The 16,202-nt window shown below is 45.8% G+C and overlaps 1 protein-coding gene across 5 annotated transcripts in view; it reads right to left on the bottom strand.

The window, feature by feature from the left end:
- The window catches only part of St3gal3 (ST3 beta-galactoside alpha-2,3-sialyltransferase 3), a 212,641-nt gene that overhangs the window by 126,993 nt on the left and 69,446 nt on the right, over positions 1 to 16,202 (bottom strand). The window lies entirely within an intron of this gene.

Below are 16,202 nucleotides of genomic sequence, written 5' to 3'. Positions count from 1 at the left end.
CCCTCCCTTATAGTCCTGTTTGCTTACTGTCCCCCTCCCCCAATAAAACCCTAAAAGTAGCCTGTAATTATTTATAGCATATGCTAGAATGATAAAGTGGAGATGCCAAAGAAAGGGAAGATATAATGGCAGGGAAGATGTTAGTGCACAAAACACAAGCCACCAGGGCCTTTGCACACACAGCAGGCAGAATCAAGGTGAGTGTGAGCTCTGAAGCAGCCAAAGCAAAGGAAGAGAACAGTTCCGGGATTCAGCGCCCACAATGCATTCTTCTTCCATCCAATCACACGGTCGGGAAATATTTGCTGGGCCTCTATGGTACGAGGATAGTATGATACAGAAGTCAGCAATAACAAAAACAAAATGTGGTCTCCACTCTCGTGGGTCTCCTTGTCTTTCATCTTGGAAAGAGTTGTTATCGGAGAGCAAATTACTTAGCAAGACACTGACAAAATTAAAAGCAAGAAGAGAGACTGCTGTTTGTTTTAGGGCCAGAGGGTGCTGGACAGGAGGGCTTCCCTGGAGAAAAAGCTGGCCCTTGGGCTGAGAGTTGAAGGATGTTGAGGGTCTAAGGCAACAAAAATGGAAATCCCAAGCAGAGAGACGGCCTCATGTAGACAGAGACCTGCAGGAAGAGGGTACCATATGTTTCAGAGAAACTCGAAGACCGAAACCTATGTAAACACTGTACTTTCCTGTGAGTCTTAGAGAGGGGACCAAGTAACACTGACATCGCTTCTCTCTCAACATTTCCTGAGTTCGTAGCTGGGAATCTGTGTGGCTGCCTCTGAACATATGACCCAAACTCAAATGATGCTATAAGGCCATGCACAGTTACACAATGAGGGATACCAAAATGAGGTGTGGCCCACACACAACCCAGACTCAAGAGATCAGATCCAAAGGCTCACTTACTGCAGAGTGCTGGCTGAACACATACTGGACCTGTGTGTACAGCCACAGCCCACTCTGCAGTATCTTCCAGATCTCAGTACACACGGAAATTCAGCACAGTCATCATAACTCTAAAGAACAGCAACCGGCGCTAGCATAGTAACTCAGTTAAAGCAGCCATGACAGCTGCTCATTCAAGGCTATGTCATGAGCGCCACACCTGACACTAAGAACCACTGCAGAATTACAGCTGGACAACAAACCCTTCAGACAGTCCTTCGGAGAGATGTTCGCTCAGAACTGTGGGACAGCGAGCTGGGGAAGCGGCTCCCGAGAGGATCCAGAGGCAAGCATCCTGCATGGTCAGGTGAGGGCAGACCATGTGCTCTGAAATCCACCAAGAGAAAGGCGGGGCTTCCTGCTCTTTAGAGAAACATGGATGCACCAGCAGGCCCCTTGATGAACAGCTGGCCATCCCATCTGCATAAGCCGAGTCTAACTCAGGAGTGCTACCCCTTCATCGGCTTGTTTCATGTCTGTTTCCTCTCAGGGAGGTATGTTCCTCCTTTTAAAGCTGCAGCCTGGGCGAGGAGGAGAGGTCTCACTGGCCTGGAGAACAGGAAGATCCCCTGAGGAGTTGACTGCCCAAGACAGCTCAAGAGCCGGGCAGATGACTCAGTAAGTAAAACACTTACTGTTCAAGTGTGAGGAGTGGTGTGTTGAACCCCTGTGAAAATGTGGGGTGGGTGTGATGTCTGCCATGATCCCAGAACTCAGGAGGCAGAGACAGAGATTCCCAGGGCAAGCTAGGTAGCTAGACTAGCTGACTCAGTGAGCTCGGAGCTCAGCACTGTCTCAGAAGATAAACTGGAGATCAGGGGAGACACCCGATGTCAACCTCTGGCCTGCACACACAAATACACACACACACACGGACATATATATACATCACACACGCACTCATACACACACATGTATATACACACATGCACACACACACGCACACACACTAGACATGGACATATATACACATCACAATGCACTCATACACACACACGTGTATATACACACATGCATGTACACACACATGCATAGACATGCACGCACACATGCACACACACACCACACATGGACATATATACACATCACACACATGCATACTCATACACACATGTACACACACATCACACACACATACACACATGTACATACACACACGAAAAATACTAAAATTATAAGGACCTAATTTTCACTGCAGTTGACATATTTTTGCAATTATAATTTACTTTCTTTGTATTCATAGCAATCCTGATTTAATCTTTTAAAAAAATTTTTGATCCAAACATTTAAACAAACAAACAAACAACTGGACCTTAATTAAATAGCTAAAGAACAATAACTATTGACGGTGACTGCCTCTGGTGGTGGACTACAAATGTCTGCGGTGAACATGTGTTATTTGTATCAAGGGAGGTGGGGGTGGTTGGGTACTGGTGCTCACTGGAGTCCACACTACTTAGCTTGAGGTGGGAGAGCACTGCCTGAGACCAGAAATGGTGTGTGTGTGTGTGTGTGTGTGTGTGTGTGTGTGTGTGTGTGTGACAGACAGAGGGAGTGGAGGAGAAGAAAAATTTAGAAATAATTGCTCCAGCACAAACTTGCTGGTGTCGAAGCCAAGGCATAGCAGATTCCTGACCTCTTCCATTGTTTGCGCTGAGGGTTATTCAGCTTTTCACTTACTGGGATTGTCCTGCGAGCTCAGACCAGCTACAGCAACCCCTTTGTGAAGCATCCCTCCCTCACCTCCTTCTTCCTTTCTTTCACACACAGTTTATCCCTTGGTCCTGGGGATGGAACCCAGGGCTTTGCACAAGCTCGGCAATGCTCCTGCACTAAACTGCACCCCCAGGCCCCTTCTCGCAAATATTACCAAGCGCCAATGCCCAGTAAGAGCGGTTTCTGCCTTGCAGGCCAGGGAGGTGGATGAGCTGGAGGAAGCATGTGACCAGGATCCTGGGAGGGAAGCCCCAGGCAGGTGGCTGTCTCCCGGGGAAGCAGTCACTGCAATGGCCAGGAGCTCGTGGAAGTTCAGATGATGTGAGCGAGAGGAAGTGAGTGACATATTCATGCTTTGTGTAAGTTCGAATGAATTTTGTTTTGAATATTAAAGGCATAGCCCAGATACGGTTCGGCGATTCATTATTTGTGTTTATTCTAAAGGATGTGAGATTATTTTAGTTATAAACCACGGTGACAGCTCACGGGAAAACTTAGCATTCGACAAAGCAAGAGGTCTGCTTTTGCGAGCAACGGAGCAAGAATCCAGACTTCTCCCTCTGCAGCTAACAAATATGTCATTTTCGCTTAAGCGGTCCAGGCCGCAGCTGTTCCTGGCTCCTAGGCTGGGGGCGGCCATGTGGCGTGTTGTACAAGTGACCTAACAGAATCACAGACCAAAGCGTGACAGAGCTCACTGAACAATGAGGAAAGCTAGAATTTACTGGGAGCTTTTTATTACGGTCAGATGTTTCCTGTGTCTGGTTTCCGAGGCAGAATGGAGAGAATACAGAAGGAGTGAGGAGGATGCAGCTGGTCGTCTTAGCTTTGGCCAGGGCTTTGCAAGCCCCAGGCTTGTGTGAATGAGCCGCACTCTGGGGTGGCGCCTGCCTGTCACCCCATACATCCCACACATCCAGATCTTCTGCTATCCGGCCCCTGCAAGCTTCAGGGATGTAAGATGGGGAGAAAACAGATCGTGTCCAAGCAAACAGGTAAAATACAAACAGATAAAACTAACATGTTCCTGTGACAAGGACAGGAAAAAGAGCAATATGGGAGATTTCACTGCTCCGTAACGCGGAACTATTAACCAGTGCACGCCAGCCACAGTAAGAACACCAACGAGCAGACAACAGTAAGACCAGGAGAGTCCTTACTCTCAAGAAATCCACACCCAAGTCGGGGTGGTAGTGGGAAATACTATTTAAATAAATGGCCGGAGTCACTTCTGACAGCGGCAGTTGGTGTCGAGAATACTAAGCAGTGTGAAAAGGCCAAGGATGGACAAACAGACATGATCCATAGCGTGTTTGCAGCATGTGGGCTGAGACCTAAAGACAAGAACCAGGGCAGGAAAGGGCTACAAGGGAGTCCCGGGGGAGGGAGGGAAAGGCTGGAGCCTCCCTGCATTTAAGGAAGAGAGGAGGGCCAGCTGCTGGGGCAGAGGAAGCAGGAAGGTGGGGCGTGTTGGAAGAAGGAAAAGGCCTGGTGGAGAGATGTCTGTGTCCCATTCAAGAGCAGAAAAGAAGCCTTTTAGAAAAAAATTTTTTTCAAATGTTCAAGGTTTTTTGTTTATTTGTTTTTGTTTTCCTGAGACAGGGTTTTTCTGTGTAGCTCTGGCTATCCTGGAACTCGTTCTGTAGACCAGGCTGGCCTCAAACTCACAGAGATCCACCTGCCTCTGCCTCTTGGATTAAAGGTGCGTGCTGCCACCACCTGGCTTCAAGTATTTTTTTTTTGAAATTTATTTATTTTTATTTAATGTGCATTAATGTTGTGCCTCCATGTATACCACACAGGTCCCCGTTGCCCATGGAGAAGACAACAGATCCCTTGGACACTGGAGTTACAGATGGCTGTGAGTCAACACGTGGGAGCTGGGAACTGAACCTGGGTCCTCCGCAAGAGCGGCAAGTGTTCTCAACTGCTGAGCACTCTCTCCAGCCCACGTATGGGTGTTTGACTTCATACAAGTCCATGTACCATCTGTGTGCCTGGTGCCCACGGAGGCCAGAAAAGAATGTTGGATCCCCTAGAGACACAGACGGTTGTGAGCCACCATGTGGGTGCTGAGGATCCAAGCCAGGTCCTCTAGTAAAGCAGCCAGTGCCCTAAACCACCGAGACAACTCTCCAGGTCCGAAGAAGTCTTTTAAAACCAACAAAGTAGGCTAAGCAGGACAGAGGAGAATGTGCCGGTGGCAGAGTGCCTGGCCAGCGCACATAAGGACCTGAGCTCCATCTCGACATCATCAAAAACAAAACAAATGAAAATTTCCACACAAAAAAAAAAGAAAGAAAGAAAAAAGAAAAGTGAGTAAAGAGCTCTGGCTTGTATTCTCAAATATAAACTTTGGCTCCTTTATAGGAACTGAGTTGACTGCCCAGCCAACAGAATAGAAGGGAGATCAGGAGAGGGAAACTGAGGCAGGGAGGTGGACACAGAGGAGGCACAACATTACAGATGAGAAGGGGTAGTGTCTGAACCAAAACTATGATGTTTTGGGGGAGAGATGGTAAGGGAAGGCACTAGAGGCTCTTAAAGGGCAAGCTCCAGGGCTTGCAGCTAACAAAACAGGAATAAGAAATAAAGACAAGAGGACCATGTGCACAGCCTGGGCTTGTGCAAACTGATGCTGATGTCTCTGTGATGGACAGGGGCTTGCTGATGGACCACTGAGGTGGCCTGCTTACATGAAGGCCAGCCACGCACTGAGGGTCCATCAGTAAGGCAGATGGGAACTGCCTTCTGGAGATGGGCACTGAGGAGCACACAGTATTGGGGAGCAGCTAGTAGCCATCACAGCAGAGAAGAGGGGAGTCTGGGGAGAGGAGCATAGGCCAGGCTAGAGGCGTGGTCCTGCAGTCCAGCTCATGGAAGTGACAGTGAAGAGCCACATGATGCTCTCAACAGCAGAGCCACGACACATTCAAAGGACAATTTAGACAGTGGGTCTAAGCTGGAGACACCAATCTGGCTTTTCAAAGAGCCTTCAACCTGGCTGGGGATGGATGGTGTTAGCGGCCTGCTAGGAGAAATGATACTTTTTTTCTTCTTATTGTCCGTTATTTATTTTTTGAGACAGGGTTTCAAGTATCCCAGGCTGACTTTGAACTCAGTCTGTACTAGAGGATGACCTTGAACTCCTGATCCTTCTGTCTCCGAGTGCTGAGATTACAGGTGTTTCCCACTGTGCCTGGTTTTATAGAGTGATGGGAATCGAACCCAGGGCTATGCGCATGCTAGGCAAGCACTTTCCCAACTGAGCTACAGCCCCAACCAGAGACAATAATGCAGCCACCCGTTTCCTTTCCAGTTTCCCCTACTCCCTCAACATCTTCCTCTCAACCTCACCCCACCTCACTCCACCCCCAGAAAACAAACCAACTTGAATAAACAGAATCACTGAAGAAACAGCGGGGAAAGTGTGTGTGGAGAGAGAGCCAGAAGAGACTCGGACTGACAGCCAGAAGGGCGTCCTAATGTGGTGCACAGATGGCGGCCAGACTGGGAAGATGGAAGGGAGGAGGTCCTGACTTCACTGGGGTCAGGTTCTGTCCGACGGTCTGGGCCAGTTTCAAGGACTTAGCTCAGAGTGGAAGCTGCAGAAGCAGTAAGCTTCTCCGAGAAGGTTCCTTTAGATTTTATTAATTGAACGTAGCAAGTGTATGTTCCAGAGCCTTGACCAAATTCAAGAAACTGTACAAAGGCCGGTGGAAGGGCTTAGTGGATAAAATGTTTGCTGAGCAGCTGTGAGAACTGGAGTTCGGATGCCCAGAACCCAGGTAAAATCCCAGGAGGCAGAGACTGGAGATCCCCCAGACAAGCCGGCTAGCTAGACTAGCCAAAACCGGCAACCCAGTAAGTAGAAAGCAATTGAAGAAGACACCTGACACAACTTAGGGCTTCCACACGCGTGTGTACATACATGCACCTACCTACATGTAAACAACCATACACAAATGGACGCACACAATGCGCTCTCTCTCTCTCTCTCTCTCTCTCTCTCTCTCTCTCTCTCTCTCTCTCGGGTGGGGGGGGTACAGAGAGATCAAACATAGTCCCTGAAAACAAAGAATGTCTGAACTATTCTGGGATCACAGAGTCAACTACCAGCGTCACAAGTCCTGACTGTTGCGGTAGGCGCTCAGGTCTAGGGGTTTTCACTGGGAGCAATTAGGAAGCTGGGGAGGGATGCGCACCTGAGCTGGGTATAAGGTGATCGGGCCACAGTGACAGGGCAGGAATGAGTAAGCAAACGCAGAGGCGTGGGAAGTGAGGCGTGAGGCGGGTGAGGTTCAGAAGGGTATGATCATCCCTAATTAATATCTCAGAGTCTCTTTCAGGAGGCAGGAAGGCATGTGACTAAGGGAAGCAGTCAATACAATGATTAAAGTTTTTCTGCTTTTTTTTTTTAAGGCTTTAACATACCAAAGACTATTTTTAAAAAGTGAGTCACCATGAAATTGAGGGGAAAAACCTGCTATGTCATACCACAAGACAAAAGGCACTTGGCGAAAGACTGGGGCAGGACAGTCCCTGGGGCATCAGCACACACAAGGAGAGCAGGAAGTCTGGGAGGAGCTGGGAGGAGTCTACCAACCGCTGCCCTCAGAGGCTGGGTCCTGGGGGTGGCACTGCGTACACACCTGGCGTGTGAAGAAGCAGCTGGAAGAAAGATGGACACAGGCACGCGCGTAAATGGAGAGTGACACACTAGAAGTGAGCTGTGGGGCTTGAGGGGCGTGGGAAAGGTCAGTGAGGCTGCCCTGGGAGAAACGGGTGAAGGAAACGCAGACAGGTACTGCCTTAAGCTGGTTAGGGTCCAGTAAAGTGGGAGATGACTGAAAAGTCCCTTACACTGAGTCTCAAATGAAAGCCAGCCAAGAGCATAGTTGAGGGTCAGAGGGGCATGGGCTGGGGATGACGGAACAGTTTCTGCTGTTGGTAGGGCCCAGCACAGGCAAAAAGGAAAGTCTGGATGGGTCACGGGGGGAACAGAGAGCAGAGCAGGGACCTGATGGCAAGACACGACCCTCAAGGTACCAACTTTGAGGCAGACTATCTCAAGTCTATCTAGGCTCTGTTCCCCTCCCTCCGCCCCACTCACTATGGCTAGGAGCTGATTCCTCCTGGGTAAAGAGGAAAAGGAACAAGCCGAGTCTCACCTGAAACCCTGAGACTTAACAGTTCTAGCTCCTGTCCCTTGCTATGTGTGCATACATGTTACTGTGTGTGCATGTATGTGCACATGCTTGTGGTGGCCAGAAGACAACCTTGCATGACACTCCAGGGATCGGCCTATTTCTACCTCCCTTCCCCCTCCTTTTATGCACACCCCAGGGATCAAATTCAAGTCCCCCCATGCTTGTTAGCGAAGTCCTTTACTGACAGAGCTCCCTCTCCAGCCTGCGGCAGTGTTTCAGGTTTTAGAACGTCTGAATGCTGCACAAAGCAAACATGACTAGCAGCCCAGCACTGTGGGGCTTGGAGGCAACACTGTTGCAAGGAAGTATTTCTGCCATGAATTTTTACACTAAATATACTCACATTACTTTAAATCAGATTTGGAGACAAAGGACTTTTTATACTTATCTCATGCAAAAAAAAAAAAAACGCTTTGAAAATTATTAAGGGTGGTAGAGACAGCTCGACTAAAGGCACATGCTACCAAGCCTAATGACCTGAGTTCAATCCCCAGCGCCTGCATGTGGAAGAAGTGACTTCTGAAAGCGGTCTTCTGACCACTCCCCGCCCCCCGCCATGTGTATATATACATGCATGTTCTCACACACACACGAGAGCGTGTACATACACGAGCATGGGCACACACAAGCATCACACACATGCACAGAAAATAAATACAATGTAATTTTTAAAAAGCAGAGTTTTAAGGCTCGTACTGTGATGGAGGGACCGTCTACGAAGGTGGGCTTTGTTGGAACCCGCTCGTGAGACACATCACACACTTGGCAGGGAGGAGACCTCGGTGCACGCAGCGGCTGATGACAATTTGGTCATCGCCTCCATCATCATCATCATCACCATCATCACAAGGTGGTCTTGCTGACACAACAGGACAGTGATACACAGAGAAGCGGAGGGAAGGGAGGGATCGGGGGAAGGAAGGCAGGAAAGTAGGCCAGGGTGTGGCTCTGAAGCCTGTTAGGAGTCTGGATTTCATCAACTGGAAGTAGAGAGGCAGAGAAAGGCACTATAGATTTTGCTGTTGTTTTGTTTTTGTTTTAGTAAGCTGATGATGTCAAGACCTTTGCTTCAAGAAAATCACGGTAATGGTGGTGTGAGACAGCACGCAGGCAGGCATGTTAGGAGGGCAGAATGCACACACACAGGCAGTCATGTTAGGAGGACAGAACGCAAGCAGGCAGGCATGTTAGGAGGACAGAACACACGCAGGCATGCAGGCAGGCATGTTAAGAGGACATGTCAGCAAACCAGGTGAGGGATGTGAACATCTAGCATGGCTCTGGGGTGGAGGGTGTGGTGCAGAGGATGAGATGGCAAAGGGCAAATGGGAGGATCCAATTAAATGTGGGGAGGTGAGGACCGAGGGAAACTGGGATGGGGAGATGGAAGGAGCAGATGTGGGGAGGTGAGGACCCAGGGAAACTGGGATTGCAGAATAAAGGAGTTAAACACTCTAGGACAGACAACTGGCAGCAATGCTAACATAGCAGAAGAAGGGCAAGAGCAGCTTGGAAAGCTTCCTCTGGCGCTGCGGTTTAAGCAGCGTTTGCTCCCTCTGTAGCTCAGCCTGGAGTTTACTCTCCACTGTGAGGTTCCAGAGTGGGTGAGAATTTAACACAACTGCAGTGGCAAAGGCACTGGGAGGTGAACAGGGTTAGCAGAGGACATCAGGATGCCGTCCTCATGAATGGCTGGTGGCCTTTTAGGAAGAGAGAAACCAGAGCATCACTCATGCACACAATTCCTCCCATCCACGCCTGCGCAGCTTCAGACTGTCTCACCTGACAAGGACCCTTGACCCTGGACCAGGACCAGAAACCGTTTCACTTTATCGTTTACTTGTTCCGTGGTGGCAAGTTCATAGCCAAGAGAAAATGAAACTAGACACCTGTACCCGGCAGTTAGCCAACCGGTGATCTCAAGAGCAGGTGAAGTAAGTTACTCTGGGTGGAAGCCACACCATCTCATACGCCATGGAGGCGAAGAGTGTGAAGGGTCTGCTGAATTGTGTAGCCGGCGGAGTAAGACACACTTAGGAGACAAGCGGGGTCGTCTTCTGGGTGTGTGTGGGACGGTGTCCATAGCAGTCACTATAGATCTATGGATGGATTGATTCCTAGATGGTTCCACACATGATGGTGTTAGTAGGGGTGGTAAGAAGTAAAACATGGGGCTGCTGGAAGAAGTCAGTCACTGGGACATGTCCGTGGGGGCTGTATCCAGCCTTCTTCCTGTACACCCTTGCTTCCTGCCCAGCATGAAGATGCTCTTGTGTCCCACCCCCACCACCACTAAGTCCTATTCTACCATGGGTCCTAAAATATGGAATTGAGTGATTGCAGACCAAATCCTCTGAAACCAGGAGCCAAAGTAAATCCTTCCTTTTAAGTTGTTTCTGGCAGACATGCTGTCCCAGGGACAAGAACAGCAGTTAATACACGGAATGAAAATATGCCCACTGAATTCAGTAATAAGATCTTTGGTGACAGTCGCGTTCATTGTGGCTGGACCCACTGAAGGACTGGAGTAACCCACGAACTATAGACTTTCAAGCAGTAGAACAGGAACGTAGGGAAGAAGCCGTCTATACAATTGGTTATTGATAAAATCTGAGTGGGTGTCAGACAGGAAAACTAAAAAGGAAGGAATCGATCACCCAGTTAAAAATGGGTTTCAGTTGGGGAAGGGAAATCTTTCTCTACAAATGGCCAGTAAAAATTTTAAGCTTTGTTAGCTACATCAAGTCTCTGTGACATATCCCATGATTTTGCTTATTTTCACACTTCTTTGGTTTTCTGCTTAAGCCCTTAACACATAAAGCCATTTTTAAGTGAGGCCACACGAAAGCAGGCTATGGACTGCATCTGGCACGGGAAAGAATGTTTGCAGCCTCCGATTAATACACACTTCCTCCTAAAGACCTCCAAAATGATGAGGGGAAAAAGCAGAAGTACACAAAAATCAAAGAACAGGAGAGGAGACGCCAGCACCAAAATTTAGGAGCTGGGGATCAAGTGGAAAGCAGGATTCAGCAAACTTCCCCCATACTGCGAAGCACTGGTACCACCGAAGAGCAAGTGAAGATGTAAACAAGGCCCCAGCTCATAACTAGGAACTGACAGGCAAGACCATAGGGCATCAGAAGAAAGTTTCTCACATAAAGACAGGAGACTGAAACAAGTGAAAACCAAAATGGAACCACCACAAATACACAGGGAGATAAAAGGCTTATAAAGCAAAATATTGAATATCAATGTAGAAATTTTACTCATGAGTTAAGTAGAAGATACCACTTGAAATGGTACATATAGGGAATGGAGAAAGGTTTCCATTTTTTAAAGCATACAGCAGCTTTGAGGACCTAAGTTCAATTACCAACACCCACATGGGGTGACTCACAACTGCCTATAATTACAGCTCGAGGGGATCTACTGCCCTCTTCTGGCCTCTGTAAATACCTGTGTGTGTGCGCGCGTGCACATACATAAAAATAAAATTAATCTTTTAAAAATATAATACCAGGAAATAAAAAAAGGTTGGAAACAAGTTGAGGAAAACTCTCAGAGTATAGAGCTAAAGGCCAGAAACAAGAAATGAGATTTTTTTAAAAAAAAATTAGAAAGTATGGTTGGGGGCTGGAGAGATGGCTCAGAAGTTAAGAGCACTGACTGCTCTTCCAGAGGTCCTGAGTTCAATTCCCACCAACCACATGGTGGTTCACAGCCATCTATAGTGAGATCTGGTGCCTTCTTCTGGCATGCAAGCATACATAGAAGGAATGTTGTATACATAATAAATAAATCTTTTTTTTTAAAAAAAAAGTATGGTTGGAAAATGAGAATGCCTTACTGAAAAAAGGGTAGCAAGCCACATGGCTAAACATGGGTACAAATTATGGGTTAATTTAAGTTGTAAGAGCTAGTTAGTAATAAATCTGAGCAATAGGCCAACCAGTCCATAATAGAAAGAAAAGAAAAAAAAAAAAAAAAAAAAAAAAAAAAAAAAAGAGAGGGGGGGGGGGGGGGAGGGAGGGACGGAGGGAGAGAGAGAGAGAGAGAGAGAGAGAGAGAGAGAGAAAGAGAGAAAGAAAGAAAGGCTGGAAGGTGGTGGCACATGCCTTTAGTCCTAGCACTTGGGAGGCAGAGGCAGGAGAATCTCTGTAAGTTCAAGACCAGCCTGGTCTACAGAACGAGCTCCAGGACAGTTGGGGTTTTGCAGGGAAACCTTGTCTTGAAAAACCAAAAAAAGTAAAAATAAAAAGTATGACATCTAGAATGAGAGAAAATAAGAAAAAGGTAGAAAGGAAAAAATTAATTTTTAATTCAATAAAAATTTCCTAGGTTAAAGGGCCTGAGGGTCTTTGGCATTGAGGAGATGGCTTGGTCAGTAAAGTGCCTACCACACAAGCTTGAGGACCTGAGTTCGAACCCCAAGCACGCATGTAAAACTGGGCTGGCGTATGTCTAACAGCACAGGCCACTGCCCACCATTAGATGGTAAGACACCATCATTCTATGGATGCAGGACACAGAGAAGTCTGCCTGAACTGGCCAGGAAACTCTCTCCCTGCTGGGTGACACATACAGGTCCAGGGGGTAGAAGGGAGAAGGAACCAATGGTCTTTACCTGGCACTGGACGCTGCATGGCTACATTACGAAATCTTCCGGGAAAGATACACCTACCTGTGTGATTGTGGCATGATAGGACATGCAGCTAACTAACCACTTTCTGATTAGATCTGAGGCCCCTGCCACAGGATTTCCTACGGCTGCTGTTTTGCTGATCTGTCAGGCTGCCTTCTAAATATTTATGTTTATGGATCTGTGCTGCTTTCAACTTTGGCCAGAGAAACTTCTCTTTGCAGTGGGTAGTGCTAATGCAGAGACCCATACCTCATCAAAGTGCTGAATCTCAGCTGTGTTACTGTGTATGCATCAAGCTAGGCCGGTCGGTGATGTAGGATTCCCCTCTGTGTGCTATGAATATGCTTTATTTTCACTGGTTGATAAAGAAGCTATTTTGGTCTATGGCAGGGCAAAATACAGCAAGGCAGGAAATCCAAGCAAAGATAGAGGAGGAAAGAAGGTGGACTCAGATAGATACCGTGTAGCTGCCGAAGGCGAAAGATGACCGAACCTGACTGGTAAGCCACAGCTTCGTGGCGATATACAGATTATAGAAATGGGTTAATTTAAGATATAAGAGCTAGCTAGAAATATGTCTGAGCTATCAGCCAAAGAGTGTTGTAATAAATACAGTTTCTGTGTAATTATTCAGGTCTGGGTGGCCAGAAAACAAAAGTTCAGTCTCTCTTTACATAATGGTGCCCAAACATTTGGCAAGAATATCCACAGAAAGCCTAAGAAAGGTTGGGGGGCTTCTAGAACCTCAAAAATAGGAGTCAATTGTGACTTCTTGGTAGCCATATTTTTTCAGATAGGCTCTGTTTGCTGGTGGCTATCAGGGGTACTGCTCCTTTAAGAAACGACTTCCTGGTTGATGCTAGTGGCAGAAATGTCGTTGGCTCTTTTGGGAGGTCCTACTAAGGAGCACTTAAATAGTGTTTGTGAGCAGAGTGCTACAAGAATCTTAGTAGTGGTGACATAGACCCACTGTGTCCCTGGAGCTGGGGTGGTGGACATGACTTGCAGAGCTGAGGTAATATACCTCCGCCATACTGAAAGTCTGAGAGAGGCGGGGCCAGCATCCAAGGCAGCAGCAACCACACCACTTACCATTAAAACAAACAAACAAACAAACACTCCTTGTCAGAAAAGGATTTCAGATACACAATAGGACAGATTTGGACCAAAAAAAAAAAAAAAAGACCTCTAAACGAGACACAGTGTGTTTAAAAAAATGTAATAGGCTTGGGAGAGAGAGGAGAGTATAGACAGTTATAAAAAAATTAGTTTTAAGAACTAAAACAAAGTCTTTAAAGAGACAGTAAAAGTAATATTTTTTTAAAAGCAACAAAAAAATGAAAAATATACAGAGAGTCTGGATTATGTAAATTATTGTGTTTTCTTCAAATTTTTTGATTGTTAACAAGTTAACTGCAGAAAGACATTTGATTGCTAAGCTAAACCAATATAAAGGTATCTTGACTTCAAAATCTAAGCCTAAGGATATGTTACTTGGAAAAGAAATTCTGTTTTTGTGTTCACAGAAGATGAGAACCTGTGGATTCCTTCCAGGCTAATGTGGTTTTATGGAACAAGATGCCCTGAAAGGTGTCCATGAACCCTAAAAATACTCCTCCAACAAACATCAGGAAGCAGTTTGGAGAAAACTCTGCCCAAATTCCCAAAGTGATTGTTTATAAATGTTTGTTTTCATTTAAAGAGGGGATATGATATAGAGATGACTACTTTGCATTGGTATGAATCTTGGTCTATTTGATACAAATTTAAGGTCAATTTTTGTTACACTGTGTATATGTATTTCTGCTCTTGTTTAAGGAATCATATTTATGCATCTCGTTTAAAAACATAATGTATAGTTAAGAAATACAGATTAATAGATAGTCATCTATAATAATCAAACTTTTAAGTCATGTTAGTTAGGTTTTCAAGATATGCAGAGATATATTTCAGTTAGATTGATAATCTTCAACACTCAATGTCCTACAGAATATGGCATTTAAAAGGTTTTAAGAACTTAGACTTTTCTTGACAGTGAGATATGTCTGCTTCTGGCAGCACCAGTTGCTTCAGAGAGGTTGATGGGCATTGAAGAAACTCGTTATAGAATTTTGCCTTCAATGTGACAAGACCAGCCTTTTGGGCAATAAACTGCTCTTGCCTGATGGTATGCTGTATGAACTCAACATGGAGGACCCACAGAAAAGTGACTGCAGAATTTTCTAAAAGATAGAATGGTTCTTCAGGGTTCCTGCTTCACAGAAGAAACTGCCAGAGATTCCGCAGGACACAGAAGAAAGCAAATGATGAACTTTGCCAGTAGAAGGCAGAGCAGATCTTCAATTTCCTGTTTCATGAAAAGTCTGCTGGATACTATGGGCATACAGGCTGAAGATGGATGCCCGAACATTACAGAAGAACTTTGGGTGACTGTTCAGGCAATGAGATGTCTCTGTCAACTCTAGAGTTCTGAATTGGTTACAGTGCACTTCCTGTTTACCTAGGTAATATTATAGCCTTCTGGGGTCTTTGATGGAGTTAAGACAGGTAGTTATAGTTTTCCTTAGGTATGATAAAAGACATATTAGATATGAAACTTTAGACTCACAAAGAAATGTTGTAACTGCAATTCTTGCTTGGTAACTTTTATATATGTAACTTTACTATGTTAAAGTTAAAACCTGCCTCTTTATTTAGTCAGAAAAGGGGAGAAATGTGGAATTCCCCTCTGTATGCTGTGAATATGTTTTATTACAATTGGTTAACAAAGAAGCTTCTTTGGCCTATGGCAGGACAGAATATAACAAGGTGGAAAATCCAAGCTAAGATAGAAGAGGAAAGAAGGCAGTCATGCAGATGCCATGTAGCTGCCAATGGAGAAAGATGCCAGAACCTTACTGGTAGGCCACATCCTCATGGTGATATGCAGATTAGTAGAAACAGGTTAATTTAGGATATGAGAGCTAGCTAGCTCTTATATCACAGACTAGGAGTCAGAAAGAATATAAGAGCCATGAATTCTTGACAGAATGTGCCTGTTGCAGATGTTATCCCACAGCTAGCTACACAAAAACAAGTCAATCAAAATTCTAGCACGGATGAAAGGGAGGTCTCTGAGGCCCTGTCCTTGGTGGAGGAGCTACTGACCATTGGTGGCTACTAAAAAAGAGACAGTCACCCTTCTTTAGGGGTGTGGCTCATTGTAGGCTGCCCGTGCCTCAGTGGGAGGTTCCACAACCATGTACATATGGGCAATGGTCTCAGTGAATTACTAATAACAGCAAAAAATAAATAAATAAACATGTGAAGCTAGGAGGGAGATGGAGTGGGTGGGACTAGGGGGAGCTGGAGGGAAGTAGTGATGGATGGATACACTCAAAATATATCATATAAATGTACTTCTAAGGAATGAAAGATTATTTTTTTTAAAAATATGAAAACAAAGCACTAAACGCTATCCATAAGAGACTGAATAGCCTACAGTGATAGGGCTGGGACTTTAAATCTAATTGATCTGGTTCACACACACACATCCTACAGACGTAAACCAAGAAGGCCAAAAAAAAGGGGGTCTACCAGCAACCTAAATGTCTCCCATTTCATCACACCTAGATGAATGGCTTATAAAATACTGTAAGGCATTATTTCTTTTTTTTTTAAAGATTTATTTATTATGT

This window comes from Alexandromys fortis, unplaced genomic scaffold (genome assembly GCF_014885135.2).
Source record: "Alexandromys fortis isolate MF-2015 unplaced genomic scaffold, M_Fortis_MF-2015_v1.1 scaffold_122, whole genome shotgun sequence".
In the NCBI taxonomy this organism is placed as follows: Eukaryota; Metazoa; Chordata; class Mammalia; order Rodentia; family Cricetidae; genus Alexandromys; species Alexandromys fortis.
The sequence above is the reverse complement of the archived record's forward strand: the minus strand, read 5'-3'. Positions and strand labels throughout refer to the sequence as shown.